This window comes from Nomascus leucogenys, chromosome 17 (genome assembly GCF_006542625.1).
Source record: "Nomascus leucogenys isolate Asia chromosome 17, Asia_NLE_v1, whole genome shotgun sequence".
Taxonomy (NCBI): Eukaryota; Metazoa; Chordata; class Mammalia; order Primates; family Hylobatidae; genus Nomascus; species Nomascus leucogenys.
In genome coordinates, this window is record NC_044397.1 from 45105561 (window position 1) to 45117938 (window position 12378).

At 44.9% G+C, this 12378-nt stretch overlaps 1 protein-coding gene across 6 annotated transcripts in view; it reads right to left on the reverse strand.

Moving 5' to 3' along the window:
• The window catches only part of CALN1 (calneuron 1), a 670983-nt gene that overhangs the window by 14971 nt on the left and 643634 nt on the right, over positions 1-12378 (reverse strand). The window lies entirely within an intron of this gene.

Sequence of the window (12378 nt, forward strand, 5' to 3'; positions counted from 1 at the left end):
TTCCTCCAGCTGTATGTAGCATTTACCAGTACTTCATTCTTTTTTTTCTTTTTTTTTTTTTTTGAGACAGAGTCTTGCTCTGTCACCCAGGCTGGAGTGCAGTGGCACCATCTCGGCTCACTGCAAGCTCCGCCTCCCGGGTTCACGCCATTCTCCTGCCTCAGCCTCCCGAGTAGCTGGGACTACAGGCGCCCGCCACCACACCCAGCTAATTTTTTGCATTTTTTTTTAGTAGAGATGAGATTTCACCATGTTAGCCAGGGTGGTCTCGATCTCTTGACCTCGTGATCCACCTGCCTTGGCCTCCCAAAGTGCTGGGATTACAGGTGTGAGCCACCGCACCTGGCCATTTCATTCCTTTTTATGACTGGATAATATTTTATTGTATGAATATATCACACTTTGTTTATCCATTCTTAAGCTATAAACATTTGGGTTCCTCCTGCCTTTTGGGTACTATGAGTCATGCCGCTATGAACATCCATGCACATGTTTACATGTCAACATATGTCTTAAATTCTCTTGGGTGCAAACCTAGAAGTTGAATTACTGGGTTATATAGTAACTCTTTCTTTCTTTCTTTCTTTCTTTCTTTCTTTCTTTCTTTCTTTCTTTCTTTCTTTCCTTTCTTTCTTTTTTCTTTCTTTCTTCTTTCTTTTTCTTTCTTTCTTCTTTCTCTCTCTCTCTCTCTCTTTCTTTCATTTTTGAGATGGAGTCTCACACTGTCGCCAGGGCTGGTGTGCAGTGGCATGTTCTCGGCTCACTGCAACCTCTGCCTCCCAAATTCAAGTGATTCTCCTGCCTCAGCCTCCCGAGTAGCTAAGATTACAGGTTCCCGCCACCACGCCCGGCTAATTTTTTGTATTTTTAGTAGAGATGGGTTCCACTATGTTGGCCAGCCTGATCTCAAACTCCTGACCTCATGATCCACCTGCCTCTGCCTCCCAAAGTGCTGAGATTACAGGCATGAGCCACCGCATCCAGCCTATGTTTCATTTTTTCAAGGAACTGACCTTTTGGGGTCTTACTGAATATGTCATGCTGCTGGTAATTCTTATCTATCTTCCCATTAAACCTTGGGCTCTTTTTCAGCACAGTCCTTGGCACAGTGGAAGCTCAGAAAGTATTTGGGAATGAAACGTGAGTTGAGGAGGCTGCGGCGGGAGGACACAAAGGCAGTTTCCTGTTTTCCTGCAAGCTTGTTCACAGGCTCCATGCATGACAGACTGGTGGCTGCCTCAGTGAGACCTGGGTGTGCAAGCTCTAGCAACAGACTGACTGTTTCTTTCCCTCTCTTATTTTAACAGCCATTCACACTGCTCCACTCGGCAAATGACAGGCAGTGGTTCTTGGCTTCTCTCCTGGAGACGGTCATCTGCAGAGATTCTGCCACTCATCAGCCTGTGGCCCTGGAGACAACAGGTTCATAATCCCTCTGCCTTCAATCTCCACATTTGGGAGCTGGGCTGCACGTTTTCAGAGACACTGTCTTCCAAATGAGGCAAATCAGAGCCATGAAAATTCTGATTCCTTGCTCCGCGACAGACCAACAGAAGTCATATTATTTCTGGCAGGGAGCTGGGGGTGCAGGGATGCTAAAAAACAAAACAGTAGCAATCTCAACTCAGGTGATTCTTAGAATAACCAGAGCCACCAGGCCTGGGAGCTATTTTTGCTCTGTGATCCTTCCAGTTCTGATATTTTATGATTCTATGAAATTGGCTATTTATGCATCCTAAAATGGAACTAATTAAGAGCTTTTCAAAGAGAATTTTGTATACACCAATGATATCAGAAATGCCCAGGCACCCAAAACTCAAAGGAAGAGCTGGAGGATGCGGCTTCTATGGAATAAGAGTGAGGCTGGTATGTTTCATGATGCTTTTAAGAGGAAGATACGTCATGCTGACTTGTGAGGCTGGGAGCTGCTCCCTTCTCCCCTACAAAATCTCATGCCCCGCATCTCAGGTTTGCTAGACCCCAGACAGCTCTGTTTTGCTTTGAGGGTCTTACAATGGACCCTCGTGCAGTAGCCAGGCATTGTTTTTGTCTCTCTGAAAGCCCTACCCCCTGTTCTAATAACAAAATTCATCTTTTGTGCTTTGGACCTGCACCACTCCATCTAGTGGAACTTAGTCCCTGACTTCACCTTTTCCACCATTGCAAAGCAGGTTGGCCAGGTGTCATACCCAAAGACTGTTCTGCAGTAGGCACCTGAGTTAAACAGGTTGGATTGGAGCTCCTTTTTGGATGAAGACAGATACTGAGAGAGAAAATCTTGAGACCTTGTGAAGAGAGAGTCTGCCCAAGAACGGAGCTAACAGGGAGTTAAAAAGGACAGAGAGAGGGAGAGGCAGAGAGCAGGCAAGAGAGAGAGAGAGAGAGAGAGAGAGAGATGTTGCTTGAGCTCTTTGAGTCCAGGCCACCCAAAGTTCATGCACTTGACTTCCCGCATTATTTGAGCCAGTGCTTTTTAGTTTAAAAGAATCTTGGTTGGCTTTCTTTTATTTGCAACCCACACTATATTTTATTTATTTATTTATTTATTTTTTAGAAACTGGGTTTCACTATGTCTCCCGGGGAGAGCAGTGGCATGATCATAGCTCACTGCAGCCTTGATCTCTTGGGCTCAAGCAATCCTCCTGTCTCAGTCTCCTGAATAGCTGGGACTGCACCATGCTTGGCTAATTTTTTAAAAAACTTTTTGTAAACATGGGTCTCACTATGCTGCCCAGGCTGGTCTCGAACTCCTGGGCTCAAGTGATCCTCCCACCTTTGCCTCCCAAAGTGTTTGGATTACAGGTGTGAGCCACCATGCCTGGCTGGTAAGAGTCTTTTTTTTTTTTTTCTCAGATGGGGTTTTGCTCTGTCACCCAGGCTTGAGTGCAGTGGTGTGATCTCAGCACTGCAACCTCTGCCTCCAGGGTTCAAGCAATTCTCCTGCCTCAGCCCTCCAAGTAGCTGGGATTACAGGCATGCACCACCATGACTGACTAGCTTTTTTTTGTATTTTTAGTAGAGATGGGGTTTCACCACGTTGGCCAGCCTGGTCTCAAACTCCTGACGTCGTGATCCACCCGCCTTGGCCTCCCAAAGTATTGGGATTACAGGCATGAGCCACCACGCGCGGCTGAGAGTCTTGATGAATATCCTTGATACCCCCAATGTGGGCAGTGATTCGACTCTGGGAATGAATGTATCAACAGCAAGGCTCCCACCCCCTGCATTTGGTTCCCGCTCCATGAAGACATGGGGCTCCAGCAGCAGCACATACTCAGCAATGTCTCCAGGTAAAAAAAATAACTAGAAGAAGATAACTGGGGCTAGGGACTGGTTAGCCTTGCCTTTCATTCATTCACTTCCAGTGCTTACTAATATGTTGAGTTTTGTACTGAATATTGTCATGGATGACGTTGTTTAATCCTCAAAACAACTGTATGAGGAAGATTGTATCACGATTCCCCGTTCACAGATGGAGAAAATGAGGCCCTCAATATTTACTCAAGTGCCTCACTCAAGTGAGCACATGCTGGGGAAGGATTTTAAGCCAGGCTCGTCCTGGGTGCAGACCTGGAGCTCTTAACCAGTTCTGTTTTAGTGTATTTGTACAAAACAGCTCTCTGGGTCTTTATTTATTTATTTATTTAGTTTTTGAGACAGAGTCTCACTCTGTTGCCCAGGCTGGAGTGCAATGGTGCGATCTCAGCTCACTGCAACCTCCGCCTCTTGGGTTCAAGCAATTCTCCTGCCTCAGCCTCCCAAGTAGCCGTGATTACAGGTGCCCGCCACCACACCCAGCTAATTTTTGTTGTTTTTTTTTTTGTATTTTTAGTAGAGACGGGGTTTCACCATGTTGGTCAGGCTGGTCTCAAACTCCTGACCTCAAGTGATCCACCGGCCTCAACCTCCCAAAGTGCTGGGACTATAGGCATGAGCCGCCGTGTCCAGCTGGGTCTCTATTTTCTGTTTCAGAATCTCATTGCTTCCTACAGGTTTGCTGTGAAGGGTCCCCAAACAGAAGAAAAATTCCTTTTTGTCTGAAGTCCCAAATCTCTTTGAAAACTGTCCTCTGTCTCACCACTGGCTACCGACCTCAGCTCCTTAACCTCATATGTCTACCCAAGGAGAAAGGTTTTATTTCAGGAAATTCACAGCACAGGAGAACTGCGAACAGATGGTGTTGATGACATATTGTGCCCTTTTCATTTAGATGGGCATGAGAGAACCATCGTGCATGGCCAGGTGATGGGGCAGGTCTCCCCATCCAGGTGTGAACTTGATGGCCCGACAGGAACGCTGTGACTTCAGCCGGGAAGACTGAGCTGGGAAGCTTGGATTTGGCTGCAAAATTCCTTCTGACCTTCCACTGAGCCCAGAAGTTTCTGTATCTAAATATGACCATCATCATCCAGCCTTTACCAGCATTCCCAGGGTCACACAGCTAGTTGGCACAGAATCCACACCTCTTCCCCAGGGGGCTTCCTGGGGCTGCCTGGCCTGTGTCACCATCCTCAGCACTTGTTTCTTTTGTCCATCATATGGAAGCGCTGAGTGATTCAGAGCAGCTCTGTCTTGTCTTTCACAGAAACTATTTATTCCCCAGTTGGTGATTTCGCTTTACTTGCCTCTCCCGTGCCTGTTGTCAGAATGTCTAGAAAAATCTGACAGCTGGTATTCCATTTAGGGACAACACTTGGGGGATGTGTCTTGAGAGGGCGTGCACACAGATCTTGCTGCGCTTCTACTCAACTTCCAAATATATATAATATGCTTTCGTCGGCGATGAAATGGAAAATGACTATGGGTGATGAAGCACCGTTTCGTATGAAGACTTAGAAATCCCTAAGCCCAGGTAAATTACCCAGGGTGACCAATGAAGAGGCCAGGGCCGGGCATTGACAGGTAGACCCGTTAAAATTATTTTTCTTTTGTTTTGACTCAGCAATTTTTTTAAAAAATTTAAGTTCCATGATACATGTGCAGAATGTGCAGGTTTGTTACATAGGTAAACGTGTGCCATGGTGGTTTGCTGTACCTATCAACCCATTACCTAGGTATTCAGCCCCGTATGCATTAGCTATTTATCCTGATGCTCTCCCTCCCATTGCCCCCTGACAGGCCCTGGTGTGTGTTGTTCCCCTCCCTGTGTCCATGTGTTCTCATTGTTCAACTCCCACTTATGAGTGAGAACATGCGGTGTTTGGTTTCCTGTTCCTGTGTTAGTTTGCTGAGGATGGTGGCTTCCAGCTTCATCCATGCCCCTGCAAAAGACATGATCTCATTCCTTTTTATGGCTGCATAGTATTCCATGGTGTATATGTACCACATTTTCTTTATCCAGTTAAAATTCTTTTTATAAAAACATTGAGACAGGGTTTCGCTCTGTCACCCAGGCTGGAGTGAAGTGGCACGATTGTGGCTTACTGCAGCCTCAACCTCCCAGGCTCAAGTGATCCTCCCACCTCAGCCTCCTGAGTAGCTGGGACTACAGGTGCCTGCCACCATGCCTGGTTAAGTATGTATGTATGTATGTATGTATGTATGTATGTATGTGTCTGTCTGTCTGTCCGTCTATCTATCTATCTATCTATCTATCTATCTATCTATCTATCTATCTAATCTATCTATCTATCTATCTATCATCTATCATCTATCTATCTATCGAGACAGGGTTTTGCCATGTTGCCCAGGTTGCAGGTTAAAATTCTTAGCCACTATTTGACTTGGGAAAAATGACTTCACTTTGTGGAGCCTCAGTTTCCTCATCTGCACAAAAATGGTAACAGAACTTGTCTTTCAGGGCCATGCAGAGGGGTCAGTGCAATGCGTTCATATTAGGTTGGTGCAAAAGTAATTGCAATTTTTGCCGTTAAAACACTTGCCACTGCTGGGCACAGTGGCTCACATCTATAATCCCAGCACTTTGGGAGGCCGAGGTGAGTGGATCACCTGAGGTCAGGAGTTTGAGACCAGCTTGGCCAACATGGTGAAACCCCATCCCTACTAAAAATACAAAAATTAGCTGGGCGTGGTGGTGCGTGCCTATAATCCCAGCTACTCAGGAGGCTGAGGCATGAGAATTGCTTGAACCCAGGAGGTGGAGGTTGCAGGGAGTTGAGATCATATCACTTCACTCCAGCCCAGGCGACAGAGCAAGACTGTGTCCAAACAAAAAAAAATTGCCATTCCTTTTAATGGCAAAAACCGCAATTACTTGTGCACTAACCTAATAAATGACCAGCACTTGGCAGGCATGTGTGACAGTTCCCTTCCACCCTCTTCCTCCTGGACTGCATCCATATGGATTAAACAGTAAACATCCTGGAAGCAAGCACTATCAACCTTAATAGATAGTATGATGTGTCATGGGAGCATTTAATAAGAATCTGGTGACGAGCAAATAGATGATTCAACCACAAAGACCACTAAATTCCATAGATGCCAGCAACTGGAACCAAATAATAAGATATAAATTCGTCTCAGTGTCATTGAGCTTATGATCTCTAAAACCAAGAATGTCTGGTGCCTAAAATGGGTGGAACTGAGGCAAAATATCTTTAAGAACTCCTTTATTCAGCATGAATGGTGAATGGGCACTATCAGTAGACACATACTTAAGTGTCCAACCTGTTATGGGGACATGGGCTTGGTAAGTTCTTTATTCAGAGTTGGGGTCTTGCTCTGTTGCCCAGGCTGAAGTGCACTGGTGCAATCATAGCTCACTGCAGCCTTGAACCCCTGGGCTCAAGTGATCCCTCCACCTCAGCCTCCCAAATAGCTGAGACTACAGGCATGTGCCACCATGCTCAGCTAATTTAAACATTTTTCTTTTTGTAAGGAAGAGGTCTTGCTATGTTGCCAGGCTATGGTAATTTTTCCAAAAAATTAGGACGCAAAGATTGACAAGTAACAAAAAAGTATATCAAGCTGGGCATGGGGGCTCACGCCTGTAATCCCAGCACTTTCGGAGGCCAAGGATGGGGAATCACTTGAGGTCAGGAGTTTGAGACCAGCCTGGCCAACATGGTGAAACCTCGTCTCTACTAAAAATACAAAAATTAGCTGGGCATGGTGGCACATGCCTGTAATTCCAGTAGCTCAGGAGGCTGAGGCAGGAGAATTGCTTTAACCCAGGAGGCAGAGGTTGCAGTGAGCCAAGACCGTGCCATTGCACTGGGCAACAAGAGCGAAACTCCGTATCAAAAAACATATATAAATAGAATAAAAAATAAAAAATATATAAATAGAATAAAAAATAAAAGGATGCTAATGGCATCCTCAAGTCTTCCCATTAATTTCTAATCGAGTCCTTGTCCCTCGTGCTGCCCACAGCAGCATTTTGAAATCTTTTCCACACTCCAGATCTCAGTCCTACCTCCAACTCTGCTAAGCTCCCAGCCCTCTGATGTGGGATTTTTAAAATTCCATCTCTGCCACAAATGTGTTTCTTTGCCTGTCTCCTAGTTTCTGGTGAAGAGGCAGATGTGCTGTTCCACCTTCTGATGACAAAGACCTTCCTAATTGGTGTGATTACCTGTTTGATCTAATGAGAGCAGCAGGAAACAACTTCCTAGGGATGAGGGGTGGGTTAGCAAGAGTAGAGAAGACCTGAGTGGGGGCTCTGGGGCTGAGGGAAGAGGCCCAGCCCATTCCTTTCCCTCTCATTGGTCATGTGGGGTTGTGAGGAGGATTCAGTTTAATGAGAAAAGAATTTCATCACTTGGAAGAAATAAAGGAAACCACCTTGGCCCTTCACAGTTAGGTGCTAGATTGATCAAGACTTGGGATGGAGGGAGCAGACAGAGTGAGTCAGGGATCTGAGATTGAACTGTTCTGCCCCTGTGAACCTTAGCAAATTAATCAAGGAAGAAGGGCAGGAGAGAAACAAAAATAAACCAAATTTGCCACACACTCAGTATTGATCGTGAGGCCAGCTTGTTTTCCAACTTGCTTCCTCATAGGCGTTTGCAGCCTATTGCCCCAGAATCACATAGACCCTATTATAAGATTATAGTTCTTTATAATATAATGATTTATATTCCTTTGGGAATATACCTAGTAATGGGATTTCTGGGTCAAATGATATTTCTGCTCCTAGATCTTTGAGGAATTGCCACACCGTCTTCTGACAGACTGGATAAAGAAAATGTGGTATATACACACCATGGAATACTATGCAGCCATAAAAAGGAACAAGATCATGTCCTTGCAGGGACATGGATGGAGCTAGAAGCCAATCATCCTCAGCAAAGTAATACGGGAACAGAAAACCAAACGCTGCATGTTCTCACTCATAAGTGGGAGCTGAACAATGAGAACACATGTTGGGGAGAGGGGGATGGGGAGGAGAGCATCAGGAAAAATAGCTAATGCATGCTGGCTTAATGCCTAGGTAATGGGTTGATAGGTGCTGCAAATCACCATGGCACACATTTAAATGTAACAAACCTGCATGTCCTCCACATGTACCCCAGAACTTAAAAATTAAAATTAAAATTAATGAAAAAGAAAGCCAGGCACGGCCAGGCATGGTGACTCACACCTGTAATCCCAGCACTTTGGGAGGCTGAGATGGGCGGATCACAAGGTCAGGAGATCAAGACCATCCTGGCTAACATGGTGAAACCCTGTCTCTACTAAAAACACAAAAAATTAGTCAGGCGTGGTGGCAGGTGCCTGTAGTCCCAGCTACTTGGGAGGCTGAGGCAGGAGAATGGTGTGAACCCGGGAGCGGGGCTTGCAGTGAGCCAAGATTGCGCCACTGCACTCCAGCCTGGGTGACAGAGCGAGACTCCGTCTCAAAAAAAAAAAAGAAAGCCAGGTGCACATGCACACATACACACACACACACACACACACACACGATTATAGATCCCCCTTTTTTTTTTTGAGATGGAGTTTTCACTCTTGTTGCCCAGGCTGGAGTGCAATGGCGCGGTCTTGGCATAGTGCAACCTCCGCCTCCTGGGCTCAAGCAATTCTCCTGTCTCAGCCTCCCAAGCAGCTGGGATTCCAGGCGCATGCCACCACCCCAGGCTAATTTTTGTATTTTTAGTAGAGACGGGGTTTCATCATATTGGTCAGGCTGGTCTCGAACTCCTGACCTCAGTTTATCCACCCACCTTGGCCTCCCAAAGGGCTGGGATTACAGGCGTGAGCCACTATAATTCCTTTTAATTGCCCTATTGATAACAAGTTGAACAGTATAAAACATTAAGTTTTCCCTTTGAGATATTCTTTAGGTTCTGCATATCAATGAGACTACTGATGCCAGCTGGTCTGAAGGACCCCACAGGGAGCTGACTTACCAAAGAATGCAGTTTCCCCATCCTGATGGCTTCATCAAATCAACAACCCCAATTTTTCAATCTCTTGCCCTCCACAATCCCCTTAAAAACCCTAGCTCAACACTCCTCAGGGAATGGATTTGAGATTTCTTCCTGTCTCCTTGCTCAGCTACCCTACTGTCATTAAACTGTTTCTCTGCTGCAAACCCTGCTGTCTCAGTGTATTGGTCTATTACTGAACAGCGGGCATAAGAACCTGGTGGTCCTGTAACAGGACGTCAGCAAGGGCATGGTTGGCGTGGCTGGACAAGGCATGCAGCTTAGGCTAAGGGCAAAAGAGGATAGGGAGGAGCTGACAGTTTGGGAGAGATGGGGAGGCCCCAAAGGGCTCAAGGCTGGGAGGAGGAGAGGGAGATTTAGGAGGTGGAAGCAATGTAACTGTGCGATCAGGTCTTGATAGAAGAAGGGAAAGGTTCAAAATGCCAACAGGCCCCCGTTTGTGGATATGGGAGCAACACGGAAGCGAAGGGTCTAAGGTGAGCCACAGGGTCTCAGACAAACTCCTCTAGTCCTAGGAGGCTGAGCAGGTAGACTCAGGAACTCAGTATTCTCTTCCTAGACACCTCTGCCCAAAATGCAACCAGAGAGGCTCTTTCTTGCATGTGGAAAGGCCTGTGAGCATTAAATATATTCAGCCATGACTTTGATCACGCTTGAAAAATTCTTAAACCTAAACACAAATCAATGAGCTTGTGTCTGGGGGACAAACAACCCTGACATAATGTTTTTACAAAGTTTCTCTGAGATAAAAATATGCAAAAGGGATTATGTAATGAAGGTCCCAGAGGTCATACAAGAATGCAACGTGCAAATTACAAAATAACAGCTTTTTAAAATGAAATAAGACAATGAATTTTAAATCACTTAGTGCAGTGCCTGGACTAACAGGCTCACACCTGTAATCCCAGCACTTTGGGAGGCTGAGGAGGGGGAATCACTTGAGGTCAGGAATTCAAGACCAGCCTGGCTAACACGGTAAAACCCCACCTCTACTAAAAATACAAAAATTAGGCCGAGCGTGATGGCTCACGCCTGTAATCTCAGCATTTTGGGAGGCCGTGGCGGGCGGATCACGAGGTCAGGAGATTGAGACCATCCTTGCTAACACAGTGAAACCCCATCTCTACTAAAAATACGAAAATTAGCCGGGCATGGGGGCGGGCACCTGTAGTCCCAGCTACTGGGGAGGCTGAGGCAGGAAGATTGCTTGAACCCGGGAAGCAGAGGTTGCAGTGAGCCGAGATTGCGCCACTGCACTCCAGCCTGGGTGACACCGTGAGACTCTGTCTCAAAAACAAACAAAACAAAACAAAACAAAAATATTACTATAGTTATTAGTTAGGTAATGGTTAGGTACCTAAACATGGTTAGATAATACCATAATTATTACCATAATTATTAGTTATGATATTAATTATTATGGTAATAATTATTACCATAATGGTTAATTAATGTTAAGCCACTTAGTGCAGTGCCTGGGCTAATAGTTATTAATGGCAATTAACAATGGTAATAATTATTAGTCCAGGCACTGCACTGACTTAAAATTATTAATTAACCATTATGGTAATAATCATTAATAAACATTAATAATTATTTTATAACAACAAGCATTAATAATTATTAATAAACATAATTATTAATACTTGCATTATGGTTATTAATAAATATTATAATTGCTATTAATGATCATTCATTATATATTAATCATATTACATTAATTAAAATAAGCTATTGACAAATCATTAAAGCAAATCCAGCAAGGCTTCTACTTGGTAGCCCCTTTGTCAGGCATTTATTTTATTAATGTATAAGGCTTTGAGAAATAAAAAGGCCTTACTTCGAATTTAGATTATTTCCCAGTATAGCCTGACCTTTCCCAAATTACTAAGATCTATGACATTTCCCTGAACAAAACACTGATCCACCAACAAAGGCTGTTGTGGAAAATGAGATGATACCCAAAAATACCCTTCTCCACCCATCTCAAGAGTGCTCACTAGCAGTAGAGGGCTTGAGCCCCACACGCTTTCATTGTGTGGGGCTCACATTGTCTGTCAGCCCCGAGCGAGATGGATTGGGAAGGCCAGGTCTGCTGTTTTCCCAAGTTTCAGTTCCCAATCCCTTCGCTCCTCACCCCTCCTCACCCTCGCATGTCCTGCTGGAAATGGCCTCGGCTGTGACCACCCCATCCTGCCCTTATAAGATCAGTGTGACTCACACTCCGAATACAGTCATTGATGCCATCACCCCATTGTCACAGCAAGGAGACCAAGGCAGCTTCAGGACCACAGGTGGGTTTTGTTTGATGCACATGGCTGTTTTGCAGTGTTTAAATTTGAGTGACTTCAGAAGAGATCATCGCTCTCTGCTTTGCAACAGTCTCCACTACTCCCTCTCTCCCACTGTTTGCAACCTTGGAGTATAGGCCATCTCCTGTTCCCTCCTGTCCTGGCCTTTAATGCTGGCTCCATGATGCAGCAATTCAGCCAAGACAGGGCTGATGGGAGCCTGGGTTTGCATGGACAGTTCTGGTGCCTGGGACCAGCTCAGCTCCAAGCACACTAGCCTCCCTCCATAGCACTCACTGGCTCTAAGGGAGACAGCTACGAGACCAGGCAAGCAAGCATATCCTTCTGGTGTCTATGTGACAGCTTCCCAACTATGTATACTGACTTATTTAAATGTTCAAAAAAAAGAAAAGAAAAGAAAAAAAAATTTGACCTCCTTAAGAAATGTCAGAATTGAACAGAAAAGTCGCTGATAGCCTGCTATATGATGTTTTAATGTAATTAAAAATTTTTTTTCTATACATCAGGGCTATTAAAGCCACTCTGATTTTCAAAGTTGGAAAGAAGGATTAAATCCTTTAGCTTCTCAGAATTCTCTACTGATTAGGAGATTCAGTAGGCTCTCTTTTTTCTTTAAATTTGTTTTCATGAATAAAAAAAAAAACCTCTCATGGGTCTCTTTTTTGGCCTCCAGAGAACTTTATTTCTTCTGTAACTACTTGGTTAAGTTCATCAAAGGA